Source organism: Amphiura filiformis, chromosome 19 (genome assembly GCF_039555335.1).
Source record: "Amphiura filiformis chromosome 19, Afil_fr2py, whole genome shotgun sequence".
In the NCBI taxonomy this organism is placed as follows: Eukaryota; Metazoa; Echinodermata; class Ophiuroidea; order Amphilepidida; family Amphiuridae; genus Amphiura; species Amphiura filiformis.
Window position 1 is genome coordinate 4662093 of NC_092646.1, and position 12325 is coordinate 4674417.

Genomic DNA, 12325 nt, shown 5'->3' on the forward strand with positions numbered 1-12325 from the left:
TTTAAAGATAAGAGGGCATACTTTTATGGGCCTAAGATCGATAGCGGTAGAGACAAGCATATTTTATTCTGATTTGAGACATTTGCACGCGAAGTGCACGAAAATTTTATATTTCAGACAATTTAAGCCCAAAATAAAGGTAAATAACACAGCCCGTGCGCAAGAAGCGCGTGCAAAATTTGTCCACATCAGCTCAATGCGCCTGGCCAACATCATTGTAGGCCAACAATGTACAATATACCGGCCCAAATTACAAACTTATTGTAGTTTTTATCCCCTTGCTCTCATGTTATGTGAGAGACACTAACTCCTTGTACCAACCCCCCCTCTCTCTCTCTCCCTCCCTCCCCCCCTCTCCTCTCTCTTCCCCTTCACTCTTCCTTTCTCTTTTCCCTTTTTTAGGGATTGCCAGGGGGTGTTACACCCCCATGGCAACAGCCCTGTGTGACATGTGCAAACCAACATTTCAGTCACTCACAGTTACGCCTTTCTACGCCTTATAAGTGGCTCAAAATTTTGACTATGCATGCAATGTCTCCTTAAATGCAATGTCTATAAATGGTTGAACATTAAATTGGCAATTCATAATTATGCGTTTCATGAAATCACAGCACACAAAACGTTTTCACAATGTTTTAAACATGTTTATACAATGGTTTTAGTTTTTGTGAAAACATGTTAATAGCATCAAATGTTAACAGCAGTGTTAATGTTGGGTCATTAAAACGTTTTGTATTAAAACACACTACAATAGAACTTTTAAAATTTTGTCAAAATGATATTGTAAAATATTTCCAACTGGCAAAAATTTGATAAATATTTTGTCAACACTTAAATAAAATTATGCTAGAATATTTTGTAGTAAGTTTTCACAAAAATGTTTTTGAATGTTAAGAAAACGTTTTATACCTTTTTATATACCCTTTGTAAATATAACCCAACATAACAGATGTTTTCTGGCAACCTTTTCTAACATTTTGTGAACAATGTAGAAACCAATGTTTTCTGGGTATGTCTTACCTCAGTTTCTTTTTGTTATTTGTCTTGACCTCCTCTTCAATCTTGATCATCTTTTGAACAGTCGACAGTGATGTACATGTATAGCAGGTTTACCAGAGCTTGAGAAAGGCATGAGAGTATTGGTTATCTGCAATAGTGAAAGGCTCTATCCACTGATGAGGTTCAGGACGGACTCTCTCTTCTCTTATGACTTCTAGTTATGGTATGTGTTGGGTCATACAGCTTCACTTCATGATTTCTGCATGCTACACAAAAGGAGTCCAGCACCAGCAGTCGTATTTTGTTGATATTCAGTGTACCTGCAAAAATCCCAAAAATGAGATAATGGGTGAATGAATGGATACTTTTAATCATGTGACTTTACAAGGGTTACAAGATAAGACAAGTTGAGTGGATCCAACGTTAACACTAAATATCCTTCACATATTTAATAAATAACGAGTGTTTGATATGACAATGTAGTGACAAAGGTCACAGAAGCTAGCTCACAGATTCATGTAGGTCATCTGGAATCTGGAAGTTTAGCTTGGCTTGAGCCTGGTCCCACCAGGACCAAAGCATTCATTCAGACCGACTGGTTAAACAAATAAACAAACAAACAGACAAATATAGCACCCTCTGGTTAATTGTGACCAGATGTAAACAAAGGCGGCCATTAACTGCTTTTCTTTCAAATTAAAAGAGAAAACATCTGTGCTTTAACCATGTTAACTGGTTTTTGTTTTGTAAATTAAGACCACTTAATTGTATGTTTAGATCAAGTCACAACCGTAAGCCCGACAACCACTTCAAGGTAGGTGCATAGTCCAGCTGCAACTTGTTAATTCTTAGGTTACATGATTTAACCCGAATCAGGATTTAACCTGAATCAGGAGTTCCAAATTGGTCAAATTTTGGTCCAAATTCTTTTGACATTCCTGATTTAACAAAATTTTTGTATTTTGACTCCTGTATCAAATTTCCCAGGGTTGATAATGGACCTTGTTCATTCTGCATCACCCATAGAATAATAATCAGCAAAGAACATGTTTCATAAAACTGGCAAAACCATCATACATGCCTTTCTCTGCAGCTGGACTACTGAGTCGGGAACACTTAACGGATACAAGACGAATGTTGAGGGCCTCGTTCCTCAAGACAAGACACCTCATGGCCCAGCTTACAAAGGCAGCAAGCAAGACGTTAGAGAACACGCTGTGCATCTGTTTATGTTCTCGCCCACACCATAGCGGGTAACCAAGTGGCACAGTCCCTCGGAGGTGACATAGACGAAGGACATCGTGTAAACCAATCCCTCGCTGGCACTATGACATTCAATAGAGGCATCGACTCTCACGGCATCTTCCCAGACAAACGATACAAACGCTAACATATATTGTATAGGAGGGATGCACGCACCATAGCAATGTACTAATTTTGAATTTGGTTATTTTTACTTTCTCAGTATTTACTAAATTTGGGTACATATTGACAGCTAACAGCTTTGCTTCAACTAGATTTCCAAAACCAAATCAATATAATTGATAAATGACAGTTAAATTGTGCCCAACCTCAAAATGTCCCAAACCTTATTGTGCATGTTCTATGATAGTTGTCGCGCAAATAAAATGCAGTTCCTAAAGTTTCATTATTGGTTTTGTGTTATCATCAATCAAGTTACCATCCTCAACACCATCCCCAAGAGTCATATCACCTTCATCATTACCCTGCCAAAATATTCTGTCATCTTGTTCCAACTTTGCCAATCTATCTGTGAGAGATCCTTATAAAGTCTCCATCAAGAGCCATTTAGATTAATCACGACAATAGGATATGTTGTCGAAACTGGTATAGACAAGTCTTGTGTCACAGACAAGAAACTGAGAGACTAACCCCCTGTCCAAGCTATGTAGGAGAATAACATCAGCTGAAATGAGCTACAGGGAACCATGCTCACACAAGTCAGGAATCTCTTGCGCCGATGTGCTTCAGCGCACGCTTATGCACTTGTAGTGCACAGATGCCCTTGGCTCGCACCAAGCACTTGCCCCTCACAAACCAAGCCAAACTGACCTTCTGACAAAGGCTAGGTAAGGGTATGATAGGGGTACCTGATCAGGATGCTGGAATCTAGTGGGTAGTCCCACACTTGAGACCTACATTTACAGGAATATTGCTGCCGGGGGGGTCTCAACTTTGGTTTGGGTAGGGATAGCAGCTGAAACTTCAAAAAGTACCCGACCATAAACCAAATGACTAGAAATTCTACCAATTTTTTTTAAATTTTCGCAAATTTGTGTAAAGAAAAATTTGCACTTTTTGAGAAACTTTTGAAGAAAAAAACACCCTTTCAAATTTTCATGAAATTATGGCCATCAATAAACCAAAATGGCTGAAAATCCACCCAAGTCTAAATGGCTGAAAATGTACCCCGAATCTGCCGTCCCTCCCCATACCCTCATTTCCAATAAGACCCTCCCTTGGTTTCTGCTGTCCAAATGGGTCATGTTTTCATAGAAAAGGACTAGGTGACAAAATATAAAATTCTCACGCCGGGCAGCTGGACGTGATGACCAAGCACTACGCCGGGCAGCCGGACTTGATGACCAATGAAGATGGTGGGATCTAGAGGGGTGCCCCCACACTTGAGGAATACACATACTGGGATGTGCTATCCAAATGGGTTTGTTTGTCACAAACTTAACAAGGATCCATTAAAAACAACTATTTAATCAATTCCATTCTTATCACATAGCTTTTTTGTTGTATTTCAAATTGTTTTATCCTATTGTGTATTTTGTGTACATTTTAAATATTTATGATTTTTGTATTATAAGTATGTTACAGTGGGAGGGTCTGCTTCTAAAGTAGACAGCAAATTTATTCATCCCTATCCAATGAAACAAAAATAATTTGCGTTGGTAACGTCTGATTAAAGTTGCAACATTGCGGAATGATACGTAATGGGGGAGCGAGTTGGCGCAGCGATAGTTCCCTCGCCTTGCACTACTGAGGTTCCAGGTTCAAGGCCTGTATGTGCACTTGGTTTATCCCGATCCATGCTCGCTCTGTATGTGCATCTAACCATGGTAGACTCATGGTGGGGTGAGCAGCACGTAAATATACCTCTACTCCCCTGCGCGGCAGGTAGTACTGGGTTACGTCGTACCAGTAGCAATTTCTTGACCTGACTGGATCTCAACTGTGATTCTACCTGGGTCACTATTATTTTGAGCAACATTGGGCCTATGTGTTTCCTTTACTAAAATAAAAACATAATAAAGGTTTGGCCATTTTAATACTGCTACATGCTAGTGAATTCATCTCCCAACTTGGGCAGGAAATGTCTGGTTGTCTAGTTGTTTGGTTATCAAAAACTTCCTTCACCCAATGGAATTTGGGGAGCTGCAGAAAATGGGTGGATGTTACAATCATAGTGCGGATAGGTTTGCGCCAGGTTCGGATGCAATCACTATATTCATTTTACCTTGACAGTCGCAGGGGGTCCTTTAGAACGTTCCAATGAGTCAAATAGGGCCCAAACATACGCTAGGGTGAATACGATAATGCGATTGATTTTCTTATGTAAAAATATGGCCAATTCAGAGAGAAAATCTTGTTTGTCGTATGGGCCTACTGTAGACAATTATTTTTTGTTGGCTGCTGAGCTATTAATTATAGATACTTCATAACGTGTTCCAATGTTGAAAGTTGACAAGCTATTTCTACTTGCTTTAAAGAGAACACAAATATGGACACGGTATAGACGATTGAATGAAGACGATTTATTTGTACTAGGATTTCATTTAATAGTATTTTTGATTTTGATATATAGGCCTACCTGACACCCAATCAAGAACATAAGAAAATATTGCAAAGGCCATAAATATACGCACTTATGCATATCGAGACAAACATTCTCGATCGCTAACATTGTTAACATTTGGAACATTTTCACATGCATGTATTTGTCTCAATGCCTTCTCGGGCAATATAATAATTTAAATCATGAAACCATAGAACGATCTGTTGGTCAGCATAGATATTTAATAAAATTTAGTCCCACTATCAATCATAAGCTACACCCGGTTTTTTTAAATACTGCTTACCAGCGACTTAAAATGAATGTACAATAGTTGATGCGATCTGATCGATCTGATTCACCACGCAGCAAAATTATAGCGCTATATAAATTCCGAAATTTATTTATTTATTTATAATTCTCAGTGCAACTCCTTAATATCAGTTTGAAAAAGAAAATCAGTTTCAGATAAAAAAATTCTAATATGCATTGCACTACAGGTCCTGGCAGTAATTGCTGTTTCAGCACTACCTGAACCATTGTACATGACATCTCCCCTGCAAAACCCCTTGAGGAATATTGCAAGGATTTTTTTAAATTCACGATAAAAACAGTGATGGTTATTTCTTAAGGTGCTGATAGTTGTTATGTTACATCCTATGCCTAACATTCATTGCTAAATTTCATTTACGAGAAGGTTAGACTCACAGAATTTTGACATATCGTTAATTCCGGAATGTGACCTTGCAACACAAATTTTGAGATTTACAAAAATTAAATGTGATAAATATGTGTGGGTAAAGCGATATTTGTCAGCAAACAGAATTGGCCAAGTATATAAAACACAATTTACTCATATCTATTGATATTTTTATTATTATTTATCAAACATGGACTGCTTTTCATTTTCTATGGATTTTACACACAGCATCATTCTGCAATGCTCCTCACATCATTCGTAACATGACCTAGTGCTGCCAATTTTGGCATAAAGAGACAATACCATGATATTTTTCAAATGGATACTGATAGTTGTTAGTTTACATCCAAAACTATACATTAAGTGGCAAATTTAATATCCCAGATTACTAAACTCAGAGTTCGCCAAAAATGTTCTTAGTGATGAAAATACTGCTCCTGTGTACATCATTCTGCAATGCAAAGTTTGCATATCCAAATTAGGAAATTAGCTTCTCCTACTTTAATCATTCACTTACCAAAAATAGTTTACCATTATATCTTCTAACTTGTGCTGTTAATACATATTTGGCTGCTGAATTTTCCAATGCTTGAAATTGTCCATTAAGAAGCATTTATTTAAACTATTTTGAGCAATTTCCAAACAAAACCTGAAAGAATTAAGCCCATAAATTAGAAATGATGTATCTTTTTAATATGAAACATGAATTAACATCCATTTGCTCATTTTAAGTTTTTGTGAGCATGCAAAACTAAATGGTATTAATTATGACGATTTCTGGCACCAATCTACTCTACACTGTAAAAGTTGAATAACAAATAAATACAAAGCAGTTCTCGAACCACGAGTCTCGCCTGCTTTCGCGAACGCCTGCTTTCGCGGTTACTTTAAATAAATAACAATTGAAAGAATCCATTGTGTTTTGTTTCTTTGTTACTTTTTACACATCTTTTCTTCTTCTAGGGTTACAGAACTGTACAGATAAAAAAATCTGCCAGAGTCACTTCGTGGATGCTTCTAAAATGACCCCTGAGGTATGTGCATCTAACCATTGTAGACTCATGGTGGGGTGACCAGCACGTAAATATACCTCTACTCCCCCTGCGCGGCAGGTAGTACTGGGTTACGTGGTACCAGTAGCAAAATCTTGACCTGACTGGATCTCAACTGTGATTCTACCTGGGTCACTATTATTTTGAGCAACATTGGGCCTATGTGTTACCTTTAGTAAAATAAAAACATAATAAAGGTTTGGCCATTTACTGCTACATGCTAGTGAATTCATCTCCCAACTTGGGCAGGAAATGTCAATATACTGCAGATCCCTGCACTTGTACTTATGGTAACCACTCAAAAATCCCACAACTTTGTGGAAAAAATCGTGGATGCTTCTAAAATGACCCCCGAGGTATGTGCATCTAACCATTGTAGATTCATGGTGGGGTGACCAGCACGTAAATATACCTCTACTCCCCCTGCGCGGCAGATAGTACTGGGTTACGTCGTACCAGTAGCAAAATCTTGACCTGACTGGATCTCAACTGTGATTCTACCTGGGTCACTATTATTTTGAGCAACATTGGGCCTATGTGTTTCCTTTAGTAAAACAAAAACATAATAAAGGTTTGGCTATTTTAATACTGCTACATGCTATTGAATTCATCTCCCAACTTGGGCAGGAAATGTCAATATACTGCAGATCCCTGCACTTGTACTTATGGTAACCACTCAAAAATCCCACAACTTTGTGGAAAAAATCGTGGATGCTTCTAAAATGACCCCTGAGGTATGTGCATCTAACCATTGTAGACTCATGGTGGGGTGACCAGCACATAAATATACCTCTACTCCCCCTGCGCGGCAGGTAGTACTGGGTTACGTCGTACCAGTAGCAAAATCTTGACCTGACTGGATCTGGACTGTGATTCTACCTGGGTCACTATTATTTTGAGCAACATTGGGCCTATGTGTTTCCTTTAGTAAAATATTTTAATTATAGTTGGGAAATTAGTAAACATAATAAAGGTTTGGCCATTTACTGCTACATGTTAGTGAATTCATCTCCCAACTTGGGCAGGAAATGTCAATATACTGCAGATCCCTGCACTTATTAGTCACCACTCAAAAATCCTACAACTTTGTGGAAAAACTTGATGTTTTGTTTAGATGCTGTGAACAAATATGTGGTTCTGCTTCTGCTCTATACTGTGCAAACACCTCCGGTACTTGGTGGTTATCACGCACAGGTCGTGTGATACGACCGCCTATATCTTGATGTGAGCTCTTTTCACAAGTTCATTTAATGTTGTTCATTTCATCCAGTTTGCTTCTCCTGGGCGTTACGTGAATCAGGTCACCACAGCTGCTGACTGAATGTTTTTGAAATGAGATGTGGGCAATGCTTGGAGTTTACCTTTTCAGGGTGTCTTCATAACAGCTGTGACATATATCATCATCAGTAACCATGTATTCCCAAGCTGGTTAAAACAGCTTATTTGGAATAATCTTTCAGGTGTTGAATTTAAAATTTAAAGCAAACATTTCTGAACATTAATGAAATGTTTTTGGACTAGGGTCGTTGCAATCCATAACAATACCAATTGCTCAACTTCAACAAAGACTCTTTAATGTGGGTAATTACTCATTCAGTGGATAATTAAGTAATTTTTCCTCTGTTCTTCCAAGAGACCTGGTGAACAAACAATTAGTAGACCACATAGATAAGGACGTGGTCACAGAGCAGGCGTCACATGTGACACAGACAACTTGTTATTACGGCCTAGTTCCTCAATTTACCCATATAAATCTTGCCAAACATCCAGCAGATTGGTTAGCCTATAAGGCTTCACTAGAAGTTGTTGTAAACCTAGGAGTAGTTACAGGATGCTCCCCTTCTCTTTTCAAAGGAGTCTAATTTTGTGCAGATGTGCTTAGTGGAGTTCCACAAGGATCAGTGTTGGGACCGCTGTTCTTCATCTTGTACATCTTGTAAAGAGGAAAGACTGAGGGGTGACTTAATCAAAACATTCAAGATCAATTTGAGAAAAAGGATCAAGACAGGTTCTTCAAGCTTCCAACCACAGACACAAGAGGACATAGCCAAAAGCTGTTAAAACCATGGCTACACAAAGCACTCATCAGGAGCAGACAAGATTTCTACTCACAGAGTCATTAATCATTGGAACATCATAAATACAAAGAATACAAACTCCTTAAAATCACAACTTGACAGACATTGGGAAGATATGGGGTTCTTACAGGCGTAAGCCTACTCTCTCCCAGCAAACTGTAAGTGTAAAAAGCAAGAAGTGGTGAGTGCACTTTCATGAACCAATGTTTAGGGCAAAATTAGATACTTGTTGAGAAGGATATCTTCAATAACGGCTGTGGCATATAGGCCTACACGTATATCATCAATAACCATATAAGCTGGATCAAAACAATCAGCTTCTTTTGAATAATCTTAAATTTAAAAGCAAACATTGCTGAACATACTAACGAAATGTTGGCTATATGCAGCAGGCAAAAGGTGCTTGCTGCATTCAATAATGTTAAAATATATGCAACTCTGAAGAATGTATTTGTTATTATTGCTATATCATCCACCAGTGGAGCATAAAGAATATGTACTTGAGGAAGCCAACTATCAAAGCAGTGGGTTGCCTTTTGTGTATGAATTAACTCATGTTTAAAAACTACAAATTCAAGCTGTTTATTGAAGAGTCATCAAAATTTGAATAAAAATTACTACCGGTAACCAAGTTCTAATGATCACCTCAATAAGATTACCCATACATGTATGTAAATTCTTTTGAAGGGCATCTTGGCCAGGATAGCAGTGGGCGAAAGCCCTTTGGCCAATTTTCACTGTCAGTGGATTTCCCTATTCCAAAGTTAAGTACTGAGAAATTTGATATGTTTGTGTATTTCAAAGTGTATCAATCTGCATGCTAGCCATGCGCTTCAATGGAAAAGGTTCAAGTTTTGAAATATTTTCTCAAAATATCAAGAGCTATCTAAAGAACTACTAATCAATACTAGGCCTGTTTGTACTCATTTTAATGCATTTTTCATGCTGATTCTAAATATGGTCATGAAATTTTACATTTTTGAAATTTTTGAATTAAAATGGGTTTTTTTTTAAATATTTTTTTTAAAACTTGTCGCGTGAAGAGAGTTAAAAATATAGTGGTTAAATGACCTAAGAATCTGTGCATGCATTTTATTTTAAACAAAATTGATTAGAAACTTCCATCAAGATAGATTAATTTCAAAGGCAGTGATTATGATTTGGTGTAGAGTGGACCTAAATACCCCGTGCTGTGTGACTTTTGGCATTGTCTATATTAAAGCTTCAAAATACTGGCCTATTCCATACACCCCTATAGACCACTTGACATGTGACGTCATTGCCCGGCAGTATGCGCACGCATTATGGCACTTTCCATTGTTATTTGCCCTGCAGTGTGTGTGCGCATCGTAGTTTGCTCAGGGCATGTGTATTTTAAATCTCCCACCACATTTCATATAGTACAAGAAAGCCATTGAACAGTGAAGAGGTTCGTTCGAGCATATCGAAAGACCAATCCCTCGCCTTTGTTGATAAACATTGATGTCAAGTGGTCTAATAGACATGACCTTAATCTCCCATACAGATTGTAGGGTGTAGATTTGAATGGAGTCACCCATGCAGTGTTTATTTTTTTACATCTTAAACCTTGGTAGGATGTACAGACATATTCTGGAGGGGGGAGTTTTTTTTCATCTCACTAGTAGCCAAATTTTTTCCCAAGAAACTCATGCCCCCTTCGAAATCAAAATGGTGCATGGAGCACCCCTTATACCCCTGGGCCGTGATGCTCCCATTCACTCTATAAATCCCATTTGTAATTCACACTCCCTGAGTGGAAGATAGGTGGTGTATGGATTTAAACTGTAATAAGTTAATAACCCATTTATAGAAACTTTAATTGTGATTTAAAAATTTTTTTTTAATGTAGATATTTATATAGCGCTTTATGCCGCAAACAGCCTCAAAGCGCTTTACATTTATTCTGCCATCATTAGAATATGTCGGAACCACGTTTGCAGCCTACAATTGGCGCAGGATTCATCAGTACAACGACTGTGACAACCCCTAACAGTTTCCCATTGCACCTGGGTGGGGTGAGGCAAGCGAGGCAAAGCGCCTTGCCCCAAGGGCGCAACACGGTGGTGGGATGGGGACTCGAACCCATGCACATCAAGCAAGCTCTCAGATTATGAGTCCAAGGCCGTAACCACTGAGCCACCGTGCCCGTCTGGTTTAGGGCCTAACATCATAAAAAATATATTTAAATTGTATAATTTTAGTCAATGGGAAACAAACATGTTTTTGAGGAAGTTTTGCTTTACTCTAGAGTATACATTAAACACTGATTAAGTGCTTTAAAAGTTTATGATTTATCTTGCATGTCTCTTAATTATCAATGCTTTATAGACTGCCATGACAGTAGATTATTCTTCAAACAGTAGTTATGATATGATGTAGCAGTTGTTTTAAACTTGTTCAACATGTTCAAGGTCCACAAGTACATAGCAGTTTTCCCGGCCCAGCAACACATTGCAAATGGGTGGGGTGAAAAAATCCACTGACCATCCAGGATTTTAACCTGGGACCTTTGGTTATCATGCCGATGCTCTACCAACTGAGCTAATGCATCAGTTATTTTTGATTTTCAGAATAATCTACCTTAATACAGTGATTATGATTAAGTGTAGAGTGGACCTATTTTGGGGCCAGGCTGAGAAGTTTGGCAGTCTATAAAGCATCAGTGCTTATTGTATACTCCAGGGTTTACCCATCATAAAACTACATGTGATTGGTGCAGAAGCAGCATTAAACAATTATGACAATAACAACTTTTAAAGATTTGGAAATCATGTTTAAAGATTACCATGGTTACCTCATCTTCCTTGATATGAATTTGAATGAGGAACAAGTATATACAAGGAATTCAATGTTTGGTGTGAAGGAGTTTGGTGTACATCGTTTTAGAAATAGTGAATGGTGAATGATGATGAAAGGTTCCAAGTTCCAGTGATGTTCTAAAGTTCCAGTGATGTTCTAAAGTCTTTGGCAGATGATTGAAGAAATTAAGGTGTGCAGAACTCCAGGCAATAAATCAATATATTGCCGAATCTTTCGAGTGCTGCTATAACTGGCTCCGCCCTTCGCCTGCTTCTCCATGCTATCAGTTGAAATCTCAAGATCTTGTTGAGACTGTAAGTTGCCAATGAAAACAGTGATGAACATAGTGTTATTCTGTGGTATCAGCATGTTTTTCAGTTCAGCGTAAGTTCACTCCAATTTGAACAATCTTGCCAATGAAAACGGTGATGAAATGCTGCTATTCCGTTATCAAAATGTTTTTCAGTTCAGTGAGTGTTTTAATTCATTGTGGGTGAAACTTAATTCATCATCATAATAGTCTTCAGGATTTATAAGTTTTCACTCCAATTGTACTGGTGGTACACTTGATTGTTAGTATTATTGGCTATCATGCCAGTCAGTCCGTTTTCTCCATTGATTACTACACCACAGTGTCTCTCCTGTCAAGAATGATATCCCAATTAGGATATTTCACAAGTTTCAGCTACAAATCATGCTGCCCATGGCTATATGCAATGGCTTCATTGAGTCACTGCTATCCATTCACAATGGTAATTCCTATCAACACTTCACCATTCACATAAAGTCACCAACTGCTTCTTTGTTGTATTTTTGTCATTATTGCTTTTTATTCACCAGTTAATTAAAGATGGACAAATGTTGCTGCACAAGA

The 12325-nt window shown here is 38.0% G+C and overlaps 1 long non-coding RNA gene across 1 annotated transcript in view; it reads right to left on the bottom strand.

Moving 5' to 3' along the window:
- LOC140140849 (uncharacterized) overlaps window positions 1–12325 on the bottom strand; it is a 350554-nt gene that overhangs the window by 288422 nt on the left and 49807 nt on the right. The window contains exon 5 of the long non-coding RNA XR_011857313.1: window positions 1021–1319. This is a non-coding gene — a long non-coding RNA (uncharacterized lncRNA). The remainder of the gene's footprint in view (window positions 1–1020; window positions 1320–12325) is intronic.